Source organism: Ochotona curzoniae, unplaced genomic scaffold, assembly GCF_017591425.1.
Source record: "Ochotona curzoniae isolate NIBS_2020 unplaced genomic scaffold, NIBS_Ocur_1.0 contig_4612, whole genome shotgun sequence".
Lineage (NCBI taxonomy): Eukaryota > Metazoa > Chordata > Mammalia > Lagomorpha > Ochotonidae > Ochotona > Ochotona curzoniae.
In genome coordinates, this window is record NW_024466343.1 from 15,439,792 (window position 1) to 15,461,654 (window position 21,863).

The window sequence follows — 21,863 nt, forward strand, 5'->3', positions numbered from 1 at the left end:
CTAGAAGTGAAGATTCAGGCAATAAGTAAGTTAGAAAGTATTTGATATTTAATACTAAGTACATGAATATGAAAATCAAGTAGAGCATTGTTTTTGCAGAGTTAAGGGACTCTAATCTGATGGCACAATGAGCTTCTCTTTTTAGAGATCAGAGCAGCTCTCGCTGAGACAATGATAAGATGGAGCCCGCTGTGAGATGTCTGAAGGCGCTCAAATCACTATAATCTAAGAAAAAGGCGTTAGTCCAAGTGACTGCCATCTATCCGTACACCTAGCTTCTTGGGTTGCATTTTTTTCAGACATTTTTTGCTAATTCACTTGATATTTTTGATGAATTGTGCAACTGATTTCCAGCACTTTCTACAAATTAAATGAATTTGTTGTTTTTATCTTGATAAGCATTAGTTCTATACTCAGATATTATAATTTGCCAATTCTTCATCTTTTGATATTGGGTACAAATACATATAAAACAATTATATATGTTGTAACTGTATCATTTATTCTATTGCTACTCTAAAACCAATGATAAAAATACAGGCTTTTAATTCTAAAAAAGATGTATTGGTTTGTATGAAAGGCAGAAATAAAGAGAGTGGGAGATACATAGACAGATCTTTGATTTGACTACAATGGCCAGGATGAGACCAGACAAGGTCCCTGGAATTCCACCTGGATCTCCATTGTGGGTATAGGTACAATAGGACATGGGCCATCTTCTGCTTCTTCCCTAGGCACATTATCATGGGGCTGGATTGGAAACAGAATAACCAGGGCTAGAATTAGTATTCATGTGTGATGTCAGCATTGTGGCTGGTGGCTTAATGCACTGCACCACAATGCTTTCCCAGGATATATGCTTGTTAGCCTTGTATATAAGTCTAACAAAATCTTGTGCAGAGTTATAGCTAGTAAATGATCATCAAAAATTAAACCTAGGGCTGGTGCAGTAGCCTAATGGCTAAAGTCCTTGCCTTGAACACGCCAGGATCCCACATGGGTGCTGGTTCATGTCTGGGCTGCTCCACTTCCCATCCAGCTCCCCGTTTGTGGCCTGGGAAACCAGTCAAGGACTGGCCACTGGGATTCACCCATGTGGCCTTGGGACCCTGCACCCATGTGTGAGACTTGAAAGACGCTCCTGGCTCCTGGCTTCGGATCAGTTCAGCTCTGACCATTGCAGCACTTGAAGAAGGAACCAGCAGACAGATCTTTCTCTCTGTATCTCTTCTTTCTGTAAAGTTGAATTTCCAATAAGAATAAACAAATCTTTTTTTAAAAAATTAAACTTAACTTTGACTATTTGTATTGTCATGGAGCTACAAAACTTATGTTCTAGTTAATGATTAATTTTTGAATTAAGTAGTATCTAATAAACATTATTAATTTGACAATGATTAGCTATTATCAAACATCATACTAAAAGATCATTCTTAGTTTCATTAGTGCAGTGAAAATTTAAATTAAATCACAGGAAGACTTCATTACAAATCCAATAACACACCTGAAATTTAAAATGCTGGTAAAATAAAATACATGCAGGTATAATTCCATATTATAGGAATCTTAAATTTTTATACATTTCAAATGGGAATTTTAAAAATAGTGAAAACCTTTGGAACATGATTTAAGTCACGATGTTAAACAGAAACTTATTACATGATCCAGCAATTCTATTATTATGGCTCTAGCCAAGACAAGGAATACGCATGCATGCATAGGATTTGTATTTTGCTACTCACAACAGCTTTATTCCACCCAAATGTCTCCCAGAAAATTTTGTATATCTCTATAATGGAATGGAATACCAGTCAGCAATACAGAAGGATGGGCCATTCATACACACAAAAATATAGACTAATGTAGAAAATACTATGTGGTACTAGTGCCTAATACACATGTTGTTTCTAGAACATGGACAGAGTTTAAACAGCTGAATTGACAGGGACAGAAAGTAGATCATGTCTTAGAATTTTGCCTTAAGCAAATGGGTAGGAAAATAGCAAGATCGAAGGCGATGGTGAGTCTTAGTTTGTGTACACAAGCTTGAGTTGCTGAGATATAAACTGCAGACATTTACCAGCAATTTTAATGTGCAGATTTGTTTCCTTGTCTCTTTAAGATAAACTTGTAGTGACAATATTGCAGCATAGCAAGATAGTGATTGCCACAAAGTCAGGGTACTATACAAGTTTTGAGTTCCAGCTACTCTACTTCTAATATAGCTTCCTGTAATGCACATGGAAACTCAGGAGGAGATATCCCATGTGTTTGGGCTTCTGCCACCTGTGTGAGAAGCCTGGATGCAGTTCCTGCCTCCTGGCTTTGGCCTGGCCCAACCCCAACCACTGCAGCCATTTAACAAACCAGGAGATGGAAACCCTCTCTCTTTTGCTCTATCTTTATCTCTTTGTAACTCTGCCTTTCAAATAAATACTTTTTAAAAAAGCTGATTTGGAAATTATTAGTACACGTGGTGGTAGTTGAAGTCATGGGAATGAATGCAATGGCTAAGAACAAAAGTGGAATGAGGGCCTGGTGCTGTAGTCTAGTGACCAAGGTCCTTGCCTTGCACTCTCCAGGATCCCAAATGGGTGCTGGTTCTAATCCCAGCAGCCCTGCTTACCATCCAGCTCCCTACTTGTGGCCTGGGAAAGTAGTTGAGGATGGCCCAGTGAGGTGGGACCCTCACCTGCCTGGGAGACCCAGAAAGAAGCTCCTGACTCCTGGCTTCAGATTGGCTCAGCTACAACCATTGAGACCACTTGGGGAGTTAATCAATGGATGGGAGATCTTCTATCTCTTCTCTCTGTATATCTGACTTTGCAATAAAAATGAAGAGACAGCTGGGGATAACATATTTAAAGATCCAGGAAGAATCTTTTTCTACCCATTTACTTAAAATCCTATGTCATGATCTACTTTCTGTCCCTATCAATTCGGCTTAAATAACATATTTAAGGCACATGCAAGGCAAGGCCCTTAGCCACTAGGCTAAGATGCTTTCAGAGGTGTCTAGGAAGGAGAAGCCAGAGTGGTCAAGGAAACTGAGATAGAGCTTCAGTTACAGACAGTGTGGGTATTTCCTGGGTCAAGTACTGGAGCGAGATCAGAAAGAGAAGGGTCTGGCAACGGCTTAGACACAGGCAAAGAGCGGAAGGAGGACCAGAGGCCAGACGGACTGGGGAGGAGGTTGAAACCAGAAACTATGGAAAGTAGACTGAGCAAGAGTCAAAGAGAACATGCCACAGAAAGTTTTAACAAATATTGGAGAGAGAGAGAAGGGCAGAAAGGCAAGTGGCAGAATTTCTGATGCACTTGATTATAAAATGAAGGCAAGTAGGCACATTTCATCTCTACACAGTGAACAAAACTAATGCTAACATATAATGGAAAATGTTAGCTTGGCATGAGGTTGAAAGACCGACTTCTACCTTTCTTCTTCTCCCATTGCACACTGTTGTTGAACACCATGTGCCTGGCACCAGGCTTGTGCCTCTTGGTACCGTGGTGAGGAAGAATGCCAGACACGTGCACACACATATATACATTAATACTTTGAAGTGAAAGAAATAAATGTTGAAATCATACACTAAACACTCATTAAAATAATTCTGTTCTTAGAAGGAATTTTGATATATATTATTTTTATGCGGCAACCTAGCTCCTTTTGGGTTCTGTCCATAGCACACCAGCCCGCAGCTTCCAGGGCCAAGTCAAGAGCTGCCCCAAATTGGCTCCTACCAACATTAAATTGCCACAGTGGCTTCTACTGCTTCCTTTTAGGTGGCACAATCTGCAACATCAAGAATGAGCATTAATCTGGAGAGTGATCTGTGACTTGGTTTTACTTCACTTCAAATCCTAAATAGAAGATTAGAAATTGTGCATGCACTGCTCTCAAGGTCCTTCCAACATCTATCACTCCTGCCAGTCTCAATTTCCAGTCAACTAATGAAAGGGCATTGTATACTAACCTGTTCATGACTATTTGTGAGTAACTGACTTCAGATTCTATTTATACTTTGTAATCACATATATTGTTTAGTTTAATTTATAGGTAAAGACTGTATAAAGAGAGCTAATGATTTTGTTAGACTAATCTTGCAATTTAGAAACATTTCCAATAAAGTCCGTAACCTAGTATACTTTTAATTCAGTCTGATGTTACCAATCTTAATTGTATTTTTTATAGAATAGTTAAAAATAAACAAAACTCTTTTCTAAGAAACATAGCTCATAGAAATTCTCAATGCTCTGTGAAAGCAAAGAAAAACAGAACAAATAATGACAACAGTTAGGAAGAAATGGTCAGCAATGACCTATTATGCATTTAACAATTTATTTTAAAATATGTAAATAAAAAAGGAATTCTATTCTGTTTGAAGGGTTGCATAGGTCAGAGTAGGGGAGAGCCTTGTTTTGTATGATGTGTATACAGGCAGAGTCATCCCTAAACCAAGTCCGATGTTATATAGCTATACATGTAACATTAAACAATGCTGCTGGACACAACAATTCCTAGAAGATGAATTTTACGAAGTACTGAGGGAACAAAGAATATTATTTTCAATAGATTATTTTGAAAATTCCACATAAAATTAAAATGGCAATAGGCATGTCCTTTATATATCGAAGCTCTCTCTATATATAAATATATGTAGATTATATCTAAATATATTTAAATATATATGAATATATATAGAGAGAGAGAGCATGGAGAAAGAGGGACATTTTCTATATATCAATATTTAAAAATTACATCAACCCCTAGGGAAACACTGATTTCCTATGGATCTCAACAAGCTGCCTTTTCTAAATTATTCAAATAACTAAAATCATACTATACATATATATATATATACGTATATACAGTATTTTACTTCAGACTGCTAACATTCATCTGCTATTTTTGAGGTCATTCAAAGTTCAGTGTTGATAATAACTTACTCCTTTTTTACGCTTGAATAACATTCCATTGTATTAGAATGCTTTGTTATGTTTATCTCTTTTTCAGTTAATAAACATTTGGGTTGTTTCCAGTTCATCTCTATTAAAACTATGATGCTATGGACTATTGCATACATGTTTCTATGTAATTCATATTTTTCAATTTTTTTATAAATTCTTAGGAGTAAACATAGTCCATCATAGAGTCTCCATTTTCCCTGTATATCGCTGCCAACATATAGCTGAGATCGTTGATTGACCTGTTCTGTCTTCAAACTTTTCTTGATTAAGGATCTGAGTCCAGCATTTTGATTGGGGAGATCTCTTAAGAAGCTTTGTCTGAGGTGTTCTCAAACCAGATTCTTGTATGTGCTAGCAAGTACAGGGCCTGGCACAGTCCATCACCCTGATCAGCTGGTGGTTGCAATTGCTGGGTTGGTTTTCTTTTCACTCCTGACTTCCACTGGAACCAATGGGTGTTGCAGTCCAGCCTGGTGCTGCCCAGCACATTCTCGGCCCTTGCATAAACCAGTGGGAGCTGCAGCCTAGTTGGAGCGACCCACAATAACCCCCACCAGGCTCGCCACCTACTCTGTTTGCCAGTATGTGTAGCAGTAGTCCAGTCTGACCCACACCCCATTCCACCCCAGCCCCTGTCTTGGTTTTCATACCCTCCCATAGAAGTGGTAACCCAAGAGGGATGAGCCCACAATTTCCCTCCCAGGCCTCTCCCACTCCCAGATTATGCACTCTCGAGGTAGTTCTGTGGTTTGACTTGACAAAACTAGCTCCCAGTGCCAGCTTCTGCCAGCTGATGCTGTGGCTAAGCCCAAACAACCCTCACCCACTCTAATTTTTTTTGCACCAGTAGGAATAATCAGCTCAGCCTGGCTTTTCCCTGATCACTTTATCTTAACTATTCAACATTTTAAATATGTACTTTCCTGTGTTCTTTGAGATGTATAAATTGATTAAAGACAATAAATTACTTTAAAAAATTATTTGACCCAGGGCAATGCTTTTATGTCTTAATTGTGGTACTATCTTTGATATATATTTGGGAAAGAGGCAGCAAGATTTTAACTCCATTTATTAAATGGAAGAAATGTGGCACTTTATAATTCTTATTCACTCTATATAGCTCGTTAATATTCAGCTACTTCAAATGAATAAAGCTTAATGAAACAAGAGTCTCCTTTTTTACTATTTATGTTTCCTGAAAACACAGATTTAAAGAGAAAAGGAGAGACAGAAAAAATATCACATCCACTGAATGACTTGCAAAATAGCCACAATGGCCAGAGTTGAGCCAATCTGAAGCCAATGGTCAGGAGCCAGGAGCCAGGAGTTTTTTCTGGGTCATCCAGATAGGTCCTGACTCCTAAGGACTTGGATCATCTTCTCAGACCATGAGCACAAAGTTGGATAAGAGGTAGGACAGTCAGGACATGGATCGATACCCCTATGGGATGCAGCACTTGGAGGTGGGAGATTAGCCACTGAGCCATTGTGTTGCCCCACAGGAGTTTCTTTTTAAAATCAATGTCAAGATAGAACAGTTATATAAAGCATTGTTTTACTTTAATAGAGAAAATACAGTTAAACATGAAATTCCTGATCATAAATAATGTTATTATATTTATGTAAAAAAATACCTGTTCTTCAAAAACAAATATCAAATTTTTTGGTGCAGTACCAGAACGTCTACTTCTCTTGGTGGTTCATCAGTTACAGCACAAAGGATAAAGTTCCATATTTAAAAGGAGTTGACTTAGCAGAGTGTGCATGTTTTCTTGCACTAATTACTCTACTTTTCTGGAGCATGTTAATTTTTATAGTAAAAATTTACTTAAAAGCACTATCCATCTTGGGATCTTATGCATACTTTCTAAGCTGGAAGTGATTTTGATTATTTCTTTTCCTCTCTTCCCAGTTAACATTTCTCTTGAGGTGAATAACATCTCTAACATTAAGATCTACCAATGTACCAGCACTAGTTTTATAAATAAATATAGTGTTTCAACATGGAAAGAATGTAACTGTGGTTTTAAAATTTCAGTTAAAAAATACTTAGGAAACACTGTTGAACCTCAGTCCATTAATATGCTTTGGAGGACATTTTGGAATAGTTTAGTGATCCTGATGACACATCGATTCCTGCCTTTTATCTTGTTTGGTTTTCATCCACTTTCCAGGCAGCATGCACAATCCCCAATCCCAGGGAGAAGCAGTCTTCTCCAAACCGTCTGGCTTAATCTTGACTCTTGTTGAGAAACAGGAAGGTTGAGGAGGGGTGGAAGCCTCCTATATTTGTGTAGGAAATTATAATTCTAGAAAGATGTGTGGGGATATCAAAAACATTTTTTAAATGTCCCAATTGACTCTCAAAAGCAGCCAATTTGAAAACCATGGCTCAAGAAACTTTCTTTTACAAATGTTGTCTGTGGGCCACCAGCTACAACATCACCTGAAAGATGATTAGAAATTGAGGTTCAGGGATGCACCTGCATCAGAATCTGCTTTTAAAAACAGTAGTGGGTTATTCAAAAGTACAATAAAGTTTAGGTATCATAAGGTGTAATTGCCTTTTTGTCCTACAGATAGCCTGTATCATAATACAGTTTTGTTCTTAAAAACTGTCTGAAACTTGCAGCTTCCCTGTACCTCCAACTAGATAGTGGCTCCTTAAAATTTTTTATTCTTTTTTTTTCATTTTTAAGATTTATTTATCTTCTTTGGAAGGGAAGATCAGCTTTTCAGAGAGAAGGTGAGACAGAGAAAGATCCATTTACTGGTTCACTCCCCAAGTGGCCACAGTTTTTAGAGCTGAGCTGATCTGATGCCAGGAACAAGGATCTTCTTCCAGGTCTCCCTCGGGGATGCAGAGTCCCAAGGCTTTGGGACATCTACTTCTTTTTCAGGCCGTATGTAGAGATCTGAAAGGAAAGTGGAAGAGTCAGTGACGTGAAACAGCGCCCATATGGAATCACAGCACTTGCAAAGTGAGTAGTTAGCCATTGCTGAGCCCTGCCACTCCACTTTCAATCTCGCTTCCTGCTAAGAGCCAGGAAAAAGCAATGGTAGATGACAACAAGTGTTTGAAACCCTGGTACCTATAGAGGAGACCCAGATGAAATTCTTGGTTCCTAGCTTCAAGCCATACAGCCAACAGGAAAATGAACCAGCAGACAGAAGATTTCTCTTTAAATAACTGTTTCAAAATAAATACATACATTTAAAATAAGAACTGTCTCTTATATGTAGTTTATGAAACAAATAATCTTACTGAGTGCATCGTAGTTTACTGTGAATGACTCTTATATACTCAATTTTATATAACAGTGCATCTGTATACAGCCATAGTACTAAAGTAAACTTTAATAGATATCTATATTTAACTGAAAAATACTGTAAATCAGACAGAATGGAGTACCCACAAGAAATTTCATTTTAAGGCAATTAAGGTGCATGTGGAAACAGATAAATTCTGTGATTAACAACTAAAAAATAAGTATTAGTAATTTATAACATTTCAAATATAAAATTAGTAAAATCAATACAACTCAAGCTATCCTCAATATATCAACATCAGAAATCAATAAGTTTATCCAGGGACTGCATGAGCTATGAGAAAACTCAACTTTCTCAGACACTCTGAGAGGCTGCTAATGTTTTAACTCAGGCTTTTAAAATTCTCTTCCCATAAAGAATCAACTGCGTTTTCAAGAAGCATGACATTGGTTTGATGAGATGACAATGAACAACTGCCTTGGGTCAGCACAAACTTAGGCTGAGTCTTTTCCAAAAGTTTTCATGTTAGATATTATTGAATACTGCAGATTTGTGGGTCAAATAGATGTTTGTGAAATGTCATCAACTGGATATTAGAAGAATTCAACTCTGGCCTTGCATCAGTTTTAGTGGATAAACACACACACACACACACACACACACACACACACGAACTGTTCAAGTAAAATACCAATAAGAAATCTGAAAATCAACATTTGTTCTCCAAATGTCCACATCGTCCATATGTATTTACTTAAATCTTCATTGCGCTTCAGTTTTTGAAAGCAATGAAGTTCTGCCATACCACAGTATTCCAAAGCAAAATTAATAAAAACAGAGTGCTTACGTGAAAGAATTTACAAAACCAGGATGAAGAACACAAGATTAAGCAGAGACTTCAACAAATTCCTTAAGCTTTCTGCACTTTGGCTACTCAGTGAAACATAATCATTGCACTTGTGGCATAGGACTATTTTAAGGTTACAGGAGATAATGTGTGCCAAATGCTTAACACACTCAATGACTGTACTAACTGCAATGCCATCAAAACATGCTTATCAATAATTTCAGACAATTAGTGACTAATATTTCTTTATCACCTCTATGTATGGCTTCAGGGAATTCTGGGAACTTACAGTTCCAAAGCTTTGAAAGCCTCCAAAATTGGGGGGTTTCCTGTTCTGTAATCATTTCAACCCATGAATGAAGTGAAGAGAAATTTAAAATAGCAGCATTCTTAATGACTTTCAGTTTTTCTATAAAACCGTCAATCAGGGGGAGAATCAGGATGGCAGAATAGGGTGAGGACACATTTAAATAGATGGAGAAACACTAGCCAGGGTGAAGCAGAAGGCACATTCCAGGAAATAAGAAAGACCAACAGCAGAGGAGCACCTGGAAACTGGTGGACACAGGAAAGCAGTGGAGACAACAGGGTGGTGTTGCAGTGATCAGACATGCCAGCAGCATTCAACCAGCAGTGATCTGAGTTGCACCAGGGCTGGAATTCCACCAGCAAACAGGTGGGAAGGGGAGTTCACTGGGACTCAGGGGGTAAACCCAGACAAAGAGCTGCTCATTCTGCTGTCTTTTTTGTTTTGTTTTGTTTTCAACCAGGAGCCAAGACACAACAGCAGATCCCAAACAGGTGGTGCATGAACAAGGTGGATTTCACAGCCCAAACCGTAGTAGAGCCGGGTTCAGGGTCCCAAGGCATTGGGCTGTCCTCGACAGCTTTCCCAGGCCACAAGTAGGGAGCTGGATGGGCTGCCAGGATTAGGACCAGCAGCCATGGTAAGATTCTGCTGCGTGCATGGCAAGGACTTTAGCCACTAGGCTACCACGCTGGGCCCAATTATAGATTAGTAGACTGGATTAAAAATGAAAAACCAAACTATTGGTAAGGCATATCTCACCAACAAAGAGCAGTGGAAGCTATATCTCATGGATTTTGAAGTTTTTTGGTTATTAGTTTCATCTCTTCAAAGCACTTTTTTTTCTCATTAAATTCTTCACTGACTCATAGATCATATAGTAGTATCATTTTTTTCAAGAATGTTCTTGATTTTTTTTTATTTCTTCATGGACACATTAGTCATTCAGTAGCATGTTATTTAACTCCATGGCGTTATACATTTCTTCTTTTCCTTCCTGTTGCTTTTGCTTCGTGGCTTTGCATTTAAGAGGATGTGTAGTAACTGTGTAATGGAGACTGTCATATCCAATGCATGTTTTTTTTTACTTCATGGCATTGTAAATTTCTGTTTCTCTTCCTGTTGTTGATTTTGTTGTGGCTTTCCACTTGGGGGGATTTACAGTGACTGTGTAGTGGAGTGTTATGTCCAGATGTGAGGGTACAATGCAGCGTGCATCTCTTCTTCTGGATCAAGGATGGACTCCCAGTGAAACTGTTGGATGTGTTATGATGATGGGATGCTGGACACTCTGTCATTGTCCATGCCCATAATAATGAACTTATGACTGTTTATGACCAATTATAGTGTTGTAATGATATGGTAGAACTTAATGTGGGAAGGAGAGATTTGCAGAGGGGGTGAGGAAATCCCAGGACCTATGGAACCGTGTGATAAAATAATAACAATGATTATATATACAAGTATTATATATATATATAAATATAATTCTTATGACCCAGACTGTGCACATTCAGCCTATTTCTAAGGCATTTTCAAAGTATCTTTAAGGGGGAACAAAAGGATTGTACCCTAGAGGACATGTTCTCAATAACCCACTGGGTGTGCCTAGCTCATTCATTACAAACCTAGTCCAAAGCAACAGAAAAATTTCACCAAACTATTAGACTTACTTAAATAATGACCTAGATAGTTTTGAAAATTAAAGTCATATCTTGATTAGCATCAAGAAATAATAATTTGCAAGACAAAGAAAACCTATGCACAAGCTTTTAAACAGTATTGGAAGAAATAGTTGGATAGTTTTCCCTGCTAGCAAATAATGTCCCATTTGGCAGCAGTGTTAGTAGGTCCAATATTTAAAGCACTTAAATATGTCTGCTTTGGATGTCTCTCCAGTTGCAACTGTTGTCAATATGCTGATAAAATGTCATTGAGGAAAGTATTTCCAAACATATGATTGGCACCAATATTCCCTCCAGGCCAGGTGTGCAGACCAAATGTCAAATCACACTTGCCAGCTCTAATGCATAACTAATGGAACATAGATATTCAGAATTTGGCAATGTGGAGCAGAATTGAGGAAATTAAACACGATTTTAGAATTAGACCGTGCAAACTCATATACTTATTTCTATTGTGGTAAGACTATAGTGTAAGCAGTTTTGTATTATTTCCTTGTATCTATCTGCCACCAGGCACAATTAAACAATATCAATCTCCTGTTTGTTTGAAATTGTTCAGTAATAAGTAATTTCTCTTGCATTCTTCATTTAGTCATTTGTTCAAATGAAATTAAATTTGTGGAACTACCAAGGAAAAAACTGCCACTTGTATTTAAAAGGTGAGAAAGGTTAAGTGGTTGAGAGAGAAACAATATACTCAATTATCATATCACCAAAAAGTTAAAATTATCACTTGGAGTTCACCAAACATTTAGACCCTTGGTTCCCACCCTTAGAAGCCAGATCGGTTTCTGAGGTGCCAAGGAACAATATCTGTGTTAGAAGGATTTCCAGAATTTCAATCTCTTAAATATCAGTTAAGAGTGGCGTACTTTGGGCTGGTGTCCAGAGCCAAGAAGAGGAAAGAATGTTAATCCCAGGACATTGCACTGAATTAAAATGGTATATTCTAATGAGTTGAACAGAGAGTACTTCTAATATTGTCCAACAGTTAATAATGCTTACTATCAACCTAGAAAAAAATGTTAAGCATCTGCCTTCACTTATGTGTGGCTAGATCTCAAATATTCCCAAACCATATGTGGATTTACATGGGTTTGATGACATTATATAGCTGCTTTTTGATTTCTTGGTCAATTTTTTTTCTCATGTTGGAAACAGAACAGGAAAGACAAAATGAAAAGGATTTTTGCCAAATGCTTTAGCCAATCTCTATTGTTAAATTATTAGATTTAAGTATTAAATCTTTTTTATTGAGTTTATAATTCCCTCCTTTTTGCCAATTCTTAAGGCAAAAAACACCTCATTGTGCATAAATTATTCTCACAATTTCATCTATAGTTAACTATATACAATACATTCAGGTTTATATATGACTGGTAGAACTAAATAGAAATAAAAGGATGTGAAAATAAAAGTATAACACAAATACTATATGCTCTAACAAGGAATAAATGATATCAATTAAAAATTAGAAAAGGAATGGGAAGAAAGGAGAAAGATGCAGTGATTCTTAATGTGTACTATCCTAAATAAAAGGATGTTATTTTAAACTTACACATCAAGTAATATATTTCACACTACCTCAAAGCATTAACATTTTGAAGCCCATTTAAAACTAGGTAGAGGTGATGACATGCGGGGTGGAGCAAAAATAAATAAGAGTCTAATTGCATTATTGCTCACACAAACTAATATTGAAAACAAAATTGAAAGTCTTTGTTAATATCAGTAGATTCACACAGAGAGAGGAAAATGAAGAAAACAGCAAAAAAACCTTGAACGACACTGATCTCCTTCTCCCAGCTGGTACCTGAGGCCGCATGTAGAGGTTAAAATTGTAACCAGGCACTGGGAAAGCAGGAAATCTTGGCTGTTCCAGTGTGACAAATACCATGATGAGGTATAAGCCTTTTTGTAAGTCCACAGATAATGGTTTTGGCAGGAACATCGTATGCAGGAAATGCAAATTACTGAAGTTGGCTTGTATGTTTGTGGGAGTTTTTCTGTTTTTTTACTTTGTGTCTCTAGCTGTCTTCGCACTGAAACACTGGTCTTATTAGGATTGGCTTACATTGCTGTGAGAATTTTTCTTTGTCTCTTTCAGTGTCTTCACACTGGACCATTGATCTCTTGCTTCAGACATGGACACAGACTCCATTTTTCACCATTGGCTCTCCTGGGTCTTGAGACTTCAGAATTGGACTAGGTCTTGTCTGTCTAACATCTATCTGTGTATCGTCCATCCAATCTATTAACCATCCATCCTATTGATTCTGTTTATCTCACAGGTCACAATAATACAGATTTATTAAGAAGTAGAAATGTTAAACATAGCTACAATAACAAAAGTAATGAAAAAATACAAATTTTAGTATCAGTAGAACCATATACACAAAGTAAAATGGAAATGTAGTTTATGGTCAAAGACTCAAAAATAATCCATAAATTACATGAAAGAATTATAAAACATTATAATTTTAAAACTCTATGCTACTTGGAAATGGGGCAGGAGGGCAGAGAAGTCTTCCATCTCTTTAGAATATGTGAGGATGACGTGAAGTATAACATATCAGGAACTAAACAGGTAACTTATAGACAACAGACTTAAATGAGCATTAGACAATAGTAAAACTATAAAGATATATGGGTGGAATCAAGAGCGATCCTGACAGCCTCTTAACAGGAGGTCATATGCACAGAGCAAGGAGGGACTCCAGAGTGGTGCAGGTGGACAGGAGAAGGCTTATATCCCAACCCTGGAGAACCCTGGATTTACATGAAGGACTATCAGTACGGGCACCAATGACCAAATCCCAACTGCCAAGGAGACCATGGGGAACTGGAGTGCCTTCAGAGGCTGAGAACTCTGAGGTCATCCACTCCCGCTTGGATCTACCACATGGGATAGAAGAAGCCCAAATCCTGCCTCACAGGATCCAAGGTCATTGGAATAACAGTTAGGAGCCCTGAGCAGTCCGCAGAAACAGAACAACAGCAAACTTCCTTCGGGACTAGAGAGGAGCTTTCTCTAGTCCTTACTTAGTTCCAACTTTGGATTCCCATCCTCTCTGGCAATGACCATCAGGGTCGCTCCAGAGCCTCCCCCCCCCAAAAAAAAAAAACAAGCAAATAAACAAACAAACAAAATCAGAATAGACAAAGAACAACAAGGAAAGCTTAGAACCAACCAGGAAATGGTCAGCATGGATTCACATATAGGATACAAAGATTAGATACTCCTCACTGGGGAATGGAAGATTTCTCTGCACACCCCTCCTAAAACAGTTCTACACCTCAACTGTTGTCATATGCCTTGCTCGAGTTATAAGCCAGTTTAGACTATCCTAAAATCTGCCAAGTTCAGTAGAATTATGCTTCAACGCTATGGACTGCTAAATACTAAAATGAGGATAGACAGGAGACAGATGAATAATACCCTATAGCCATTTTAAGGTGTATAGAAGCTAGTTGTATATAAACTAAAATGAAAATGTCAATGAAGTAGTTGCAGGATGTGGTTAAGAACTTGCATCTTGTAACATATTGGTTACTCAATACCATGACAATTAATTCCATAATGTTGTAAATTGTCATTGATGTAATTTTGGGGCTTTTAATTGATCAGGATGATATTCTGCCAGCTCTACCTTCAGACCAGAGATGATCTCCCCAGGAAACCGTTAAATGTATCTGGACAATTAGATGTTGGACTCTTTGCTTGGTATATGCTCGCAATGAAAGAATCTCAACTGAATTTGATCTGTAATACTGCAATAAGGTGGAGGAATCCACCGTGGAGGAGGGTATTGGGAGGGGTTGGGGGAATCCCAGAGCCTATGAAACTGTGTCACATAATACAATGTAATTAATTTTTAAAAAGAAAAGATAAAAAATAATTTTAAAAACCTATAAATTCATAGAGTATAACATCAAATAATGAAATTACTATCTAGGCCTGGCATTGTGGCATGTCAGATTAAGAGGTTGCTGTGACACCAGCACTCCTCTTGGGGAACATTTCCAGTCCTGGCTATGTTCATTTCTGATCCAGTTCCCTGTGAAAACAGTGGAAGATGGCCAAACTGCTTGGGCCCATGCCACCTGTGTGGGAGACCCTAATCAGGTTCTTTGCTCCTGTCTTTGGACTGGCAATGCCCTGGTCATTGTGGCCAATTGAGAAATGAACTAGCAGACAAAAATTGATGTCTTACTTTTTCTCTTCCTCTTTCTCACTCTCATTCTATGATTCTGCCTTTTGAGACTAATAAATAGTTTTTTTTTTAAAAAAAAAAACCCACACAAAAGTTATTGATCAACAGCAACACTTAAAATAAAAGTCTAAGATCAAATAACTTGTTGCATCAATATGTGTGAATATGCTTAAGTCAGTTATGAATGGATTTCAAATTGCCTTATTAAAGTATTCTACAGTCTTTAAGAACCCTAAAATATTTCAGAACTGTGAAAATAGAATGTATATCAGTCAAATGAAAAAGAAAGAAGAATACAAAAATCACAACTTACTAGAACCCAGAATACAAGGAATGAGATAGCAGACACAGCATTGTGACACAGAAGGTATGCCCCTTACTGCACTCCAATATACCTCATCAAAGTGCCATTTCAAGTTTCAGCCACCTTATTAACAATCCAGCTCTCTGCTAATGCTTCTGAGAAAGCAGTGAAAGACAATGGCCCAAGTACTTGGGTTGCTGCCACCCATGGGTGACACCCAGATAGAGTTCCTGACTACTGGTTTTAGCTTAGTCCAGTCCCAACATTTACTGCCATATTGGGAGTAAACCAGCAAATGGAAGATCTCTTTTTCTCACACACACATCAACCGCTCTGTCATTTTGACATTCAAATAAATAAAATAAATATTCCAAAACAATTAGGTATGAGGAAAGAAAAGAAATTATAATGCCAGAAAAGTATTCAATGGAGACATTATTAAATATTAAAATATATACTCAGCTCAGCTTCCAAATCATTTTTATGTGTCAAAGGGACATACTAGAACACTCCACTTGGAGACAAAGCAAGGATGGCTAGGCCACCACTATCATTTAACTTAGCAATTAAGCAATTATGTAAGAGATGGAAATTAGAGATTGCAAAATTGATGAAGTGACAAGGGAGCAAGTATTCAATTCAGCAGACTCGATGACCATGTAGTATCAGTGGTGTGCTTCACATGTTCATATACCCAGAAAGCCCAAGGAAATGGAATAAAAGCATACTACAAACAAATAAACTTCAGTAAATAAACAAGCTGCAAGGTTAATATACACAATCGTTCAGATGTATAATCAATATTTATTGCAAATGTAGTAGGAAGGACACTCTTGGTTAAAAGTCTAAAAAGAAATGTTTACAGTCTATGCTTTTATTTTATTATTCTATTTTTTAAATTTTATAATTACAGATTGACATGGAGACTTATAGAGAGAGATTGAAAGACTCAAGTGGTCACAACAACAGCCAGGACTGGGCCAGGCTGAAACCAGGAGCTAAGAACCTCAGCCAAGTCTCTCACATGGATGGCAGAGTCATCTCACATTGCTTTCCTGGAATCTGTCAGGGAAACTGGATAGGATGCAGAGCAGCTATGACTCGAACCGGTGTTCACAAGGGATGCTAGCTCAATGGCAAGTTTTAATCTGTACACCCTAATACCAGCTACTGTTTTTAACTTTAGATGTTTTATTTCTATTAGGAGGATCATTTCCCTTTTACCTTGTTACTTAGAATGAAGGATGGGAACTTTATATCATCATAGTCCTGCTCTTGTGCTACTCCTCACAAGGTCTCTGGAAGGCCAGGGCAGCGTGAAATCCTCTGAAGTCTCCAAAACTGATGATGTCCTCCTAATGACAGTTTGGGGATTTCTTCCATATCCATTCTCCTCTTTCACTGAGCAAATTCCTCACACCCACCAAATTGGGGACAAGCAATTGGCCAGTATTCTTAGAGGTTGTGTTTGGCATCTTGTCCTGAATGTTGGTTTTAGCAGATAACTTTTAGCAACAATCTCTGCTTTGTGTCCTTCATAATGAAGTTGATGGCCCTCCATGTTTTCCTGTTGCTTTCTCTGCCTGGAATGTGTACACAGTGTAGTTGATGACAACAATAGCAGACACCCATGAGAGAGAAAAAGCCAAATATGAAGGGTGGCAGAAGAATCCTGCCAGTTTGGACACCAACATAACTTGGTGCGACACTGCCTAGATACCTGTATTGAATTGCAATATGAGAGAGAAATACGCTTCTAAAATATTTAAGGCTCCATACTTGGAGTCTTTTTCTTACATTGGTTTAGCACATTCCCTAATAATATCATCAATGCTAGTGGATTTGTTAGCTGTAGGATATGTTGCATAGAGAACAAAATCCACCCCAGTTGGTCTGAAAAGAGAGGAAGTTACTGCAGCCAATGAGGTAGCTATGGAACTTCCTGGAAAAACAAGGAAAAGATTTTTGGTCATGCATCATCAAAAGCAAAGTTGGTAAAAAGAAAAGGCAATGTTGGTATTGCAGAGGAAATTCAACTATTGTCAGGATGCTATCCAGTCTCTAGAAAATGTTGGACTGTGTGGAGTATCAGAGCTACCCACAGAACAAGACCGACTTCTGTGTCATGCCAGAGTGGCTTGGACTATGTCAAGATGGACTCTAACTGTGTATGGTTTAGACTGTGCCAAGGTGGACTCTGTCATGTTCTGGGCTTCTTAGTGTCGTTTTTTTGTTGTTGTTGTTTTTTCCTGGCATTAATGGTTGCTGTAAAAATGCTTTGGTTTCCAATAGTTGGAGTGGTTGGTGCTTACCTTTGCCCCCAGTGATGCTGCTGAATGAATGGTCTGTTTCTTCTTAGGAGTTCCAAGAGATATATTCTTTCAAACCTGCTCATATCAAGTTCAGTATAATAAAATGCTTTAAAACAGTGAATATAATTGGCATTAGCAGAAGAGTCACGTGGTCCCAATTCTGAGCCTAATTCCAGAAGAGTCCTGAAAGGACAAAATTTATGGTCAAAGAATTAGTTTAAGTAATAAAGTTGGCAAGTAGCCATAATAAGTCAGCTTTTACTAACCTTCTGAGTTGTGTGTGAATTGACTGGAATCCAGGTTTTGGAGCCATAAGAAATTAATGCATATTCTTTCCTTCCTGTCAATTTAAACACTGAAAGCATTTTAATAAATCAAAAATTCATGAATGTTAGTAAAGGTGGAAAAAGTGGAGTGGGCTTGTCTCTTTTGCTTCTAATGCCGGCATATTCTGTCACATTTTCCCCCAATATTTTACCTGGTTCGAATTCAACTATTTCTGTAATTCTCAAAATTTTCCTCAAAGGCTCTTCATTGTGAATCATCTTCACAGCTTTTCACATGACCCAAAATGGTCCCGATGCTATGCCAATCCAAAGCCAGGATCCAGGAACTTCTTCCAGGTTTCTCACATGGGTGCAGGGACCCAAAGCTTTGGGCCGTTCTCAACTGCTTTCCCAGGCCACAAGCAGGGAGCTGGATGGGAAGTGGAGCTGCCGGGATTAGAACCGGTGCCCATATGGGATCCTGGCGCGTTCAAGGCAAGGACTTTAGCCACAAGGCCATGCCACCGGGCCTGAGTAAGTTATTCTGAACTTTTACATACAAGTGTCTGTATGGTGTTATGAACTGAACTGTGTTCTCCCCATTCACCTAAGACCCCACCCTTGGCTACCTAAGGTATATAGCAGATAAGGCCTTTAAAGAGATGACTAAGTTAAACTGAGGCAATTTGGGTGGACCCCAATCCAACTTAAGTGGTACACTTATTTTTAAAAATATTTATCTGAGAGGCAGAATTACAGAGGAGTGGGAGAGAAGAAATTTCAATCTGTTGGTTCACTCCCCAAATGGCCACAAAAGCCAGGTCTGGAATGGGTCTTAGCCAGGAGCCAGGGATTCCATCCAGATCCCTCACATGCACCCAAGCAGTTTAACCTTCCTCTCCTGTTTTCCCAGGTGTACCAGCAGGAAACTGGATCAGGAGCGGAGCTGACCAGACCATAACAGGCGCTGTCGTCTCAAGCAATGGCTTTACCTGCCTTGCAAAAAACACCAGCACCATAACTGTTGTCCATAGGAGAAAAATTCGAACAGTTGTAAAACTGCTGGGAGATGTGCTTGGGTGTAGAATAGGCCATGTAACGATGCTGAGAAGACAGTCATGAGCAAATCAAGGAACAAGGCCTCAAAAGAAGCCAGTCTAAGCAGAAACTTGATCTTGGACTTACAGTTTCCAGAATTGTGAGAAAACATATTTCTCTTGCTTAGATCACCCAGCAGGATGCTGTTCACGGTAGACTTTGCACATGCACATGTACAAAATGAACGTTTTCATTTCTCTCGAGAACACAGGAGTGAAGCAATGTATCACAGAGTGGCTAAATGTTTAACTTGTTTTTAAGTGAAAAGTAAGAAATGTGAGCATGAAGAAAACCAAGAAGCTGCTTCCAGAGTGGTAGTATCATAGGACATTCTCACAAGCAGTGCATGAGAATTCTAGATTCTTCATATCGGCATGATCAATCTTTTTCATTTCATGATCGTAATAATGTATACTACCTTGTAATCATATACCACCTTATAATCTTACTATGCTTATTCCTAATGATGAATAATGTTGATTAGCTTCTCAGGTGTTTGTTTTCCATTCATATTATCTTCTTTGTTAAGGTATCTGATCAATCTTTAATTGGTTTAGTTAATTTCTTACTATGGAGTTTTGAATTATTTATATATTTTAGGTATAAACTTATCTAAATATATCAGACAGGTCACCTATCAGATGCATGATTTTCAAGTGTCTCCTCTATTGCTTGCATGTTTTTGAAATTAGAGGTTTTTGTTTTTGATTAAATCTAATACATTATTTCTTTTATAAATTCTGCTTTTGGTATCAAATTTAAGGTTTTCTCTCCCGTGTTTTCTCCCAGAAGTTCTAAAATTTTAGGTTTTATATTAAGGTCTATCATTCATTTGGGGTGCATTTTTTAAATAGTGTAAAGATGTAGATTGGGGTTCCTTTTTTACAGTTCATTCAAAAGAGTATTACAAACTAACTGCCCGTAAGTTTGTGATATACTGCTAGGTTTTGTGTTTTTAATCCTCTGTCTATATCATGAATTCCATCTCTCTCCACTCAGATCGCATTGCCTTGGTTACTGCAGCACCATAGTAAACCTTAAAATCAAATAGAATTGATTCTTCAAATTTGATCTTTATTTTCAAAATGTCTGTGATTTTGATTAGGCGCTTTCAATTTCAATGCAATTTTTAGGATTCTTTTATAGAGTAAACTTATTTTACAATTTGTAAGACAAGAGTTTGGGCATTCTGGACTATAGGAAAAATGGATCTAGTCAGATTTCCTTTTCTTTTTCTTGACAATGTTCTGTAGTTTTCAATGGACAGATTTACAGACTTTGCCAGATTTTTCTCTATCTTTATTTTGTCTGCTACTGTTAAGTAGAGATAGTTTTGAAGTATGCAGACATGTATTCTGACACCTTGATAAATTTGTTGGTTCTAGTAATATTTTTATAGATTCTGATAATGTCAATTTTAGTGAATATTCTGCATAGATAATTGTGTTATTGTGAATAAAGGGAACAGAACCTTTCTTTTTCAGTTACATTGACATGAGTTATGTTTCTGATCTTACTATAGTGGCAAACAATATCCAACACAATGTTGAACAAAGTGGTAAGAGTAGAATTCTGTCCTTTTTTCCCTTTATTTACAAGGAAGAGCATCTGTAAAGGATCTTCGGAGTTCACCTGCCATTTCCCCATTTAGCCATACCACATTATTTGACCAAAATACATATCCTTTAGTGCAATGACTATTGATATCACTATTTCCTTTTATTTGAAGAATGTCCTTTAGCTAGTTATTATACTGCAACTGGTCTGTTAGTGACAAATTCTTTCAGTTTTTGGGCTAGGTGCCATAGCCTAGTGGCCAAAGTCCTCAACTTGAGCGTACCGGGATCCCATAAGGGCATCAGTTCTAATCCCAGCAGCCCTGCTCCCATCCAGCTCCTTGCTTGTGGCCTGGGAAAAGCAGTTGAGGATGGCCCAAAGCCTTGGAGCCCTGCACCCATGTGGGAGTCCAAGAAGAAGCTCCTGCCTCCTGGCTTTGGATCGGTATAGCTCTGGCTGTTGTAGTCACTTGAGGAGTGAGTCAATGAATGGAAGATCTTCCTCTCTGTCTCTCCTCCTCTCTACATCTGACTTTCCAGTAAAAATAAAATAAATCTTTTAAAAAATCTTTCAGTTTTTATTTTTGAGAAAGTCATTTTTTGTCTTTGAATTATTTTTATTTGTATTTGGAACACAGAGAGACAAAAACGACATCTACACATTTTTATCTTCCCCAAATCCTTCCCAATAGCTGAGAGTGGACAAACCAGTGCTAAGAACCTACAACACAAAGACCCAATCATCTGAGCTGTCACCTGCTGCACCCCTGAATGTGCACCAGCAAGAAGCTGGATCAGAAGTAGAGCTAACACTCACAGCCAGGAACTCTGATATGGGACTTGAGCAACAGAAATGACAATTAACTGCTGCATCAAATGCCTGCCTCTCATCTTTGTTTTTGAATGATACTTTTTCTGGGTATAAAATTCTAGGTTGACAGCCCTTTTATGTCAATAATTTAAATATGTTACTGCACTGTAAATGTACTTGCATGTTTCCAATGAGAAAAACACTGCCATCTCTGTTTCTCTT

At 37.9% G+C, this 21,863-nt stretch overlaps 1 pseudogene; it reads right to left on the minus strand.

Annotated features, from left to right (window-relative positions):
* LOC121161030 overlaps nucleotides 1-21,863 on the minus strand; it is a 58,912-nt pseudogene that overhangs the window by 13,558 nt on the left and 23,491 nt on the right.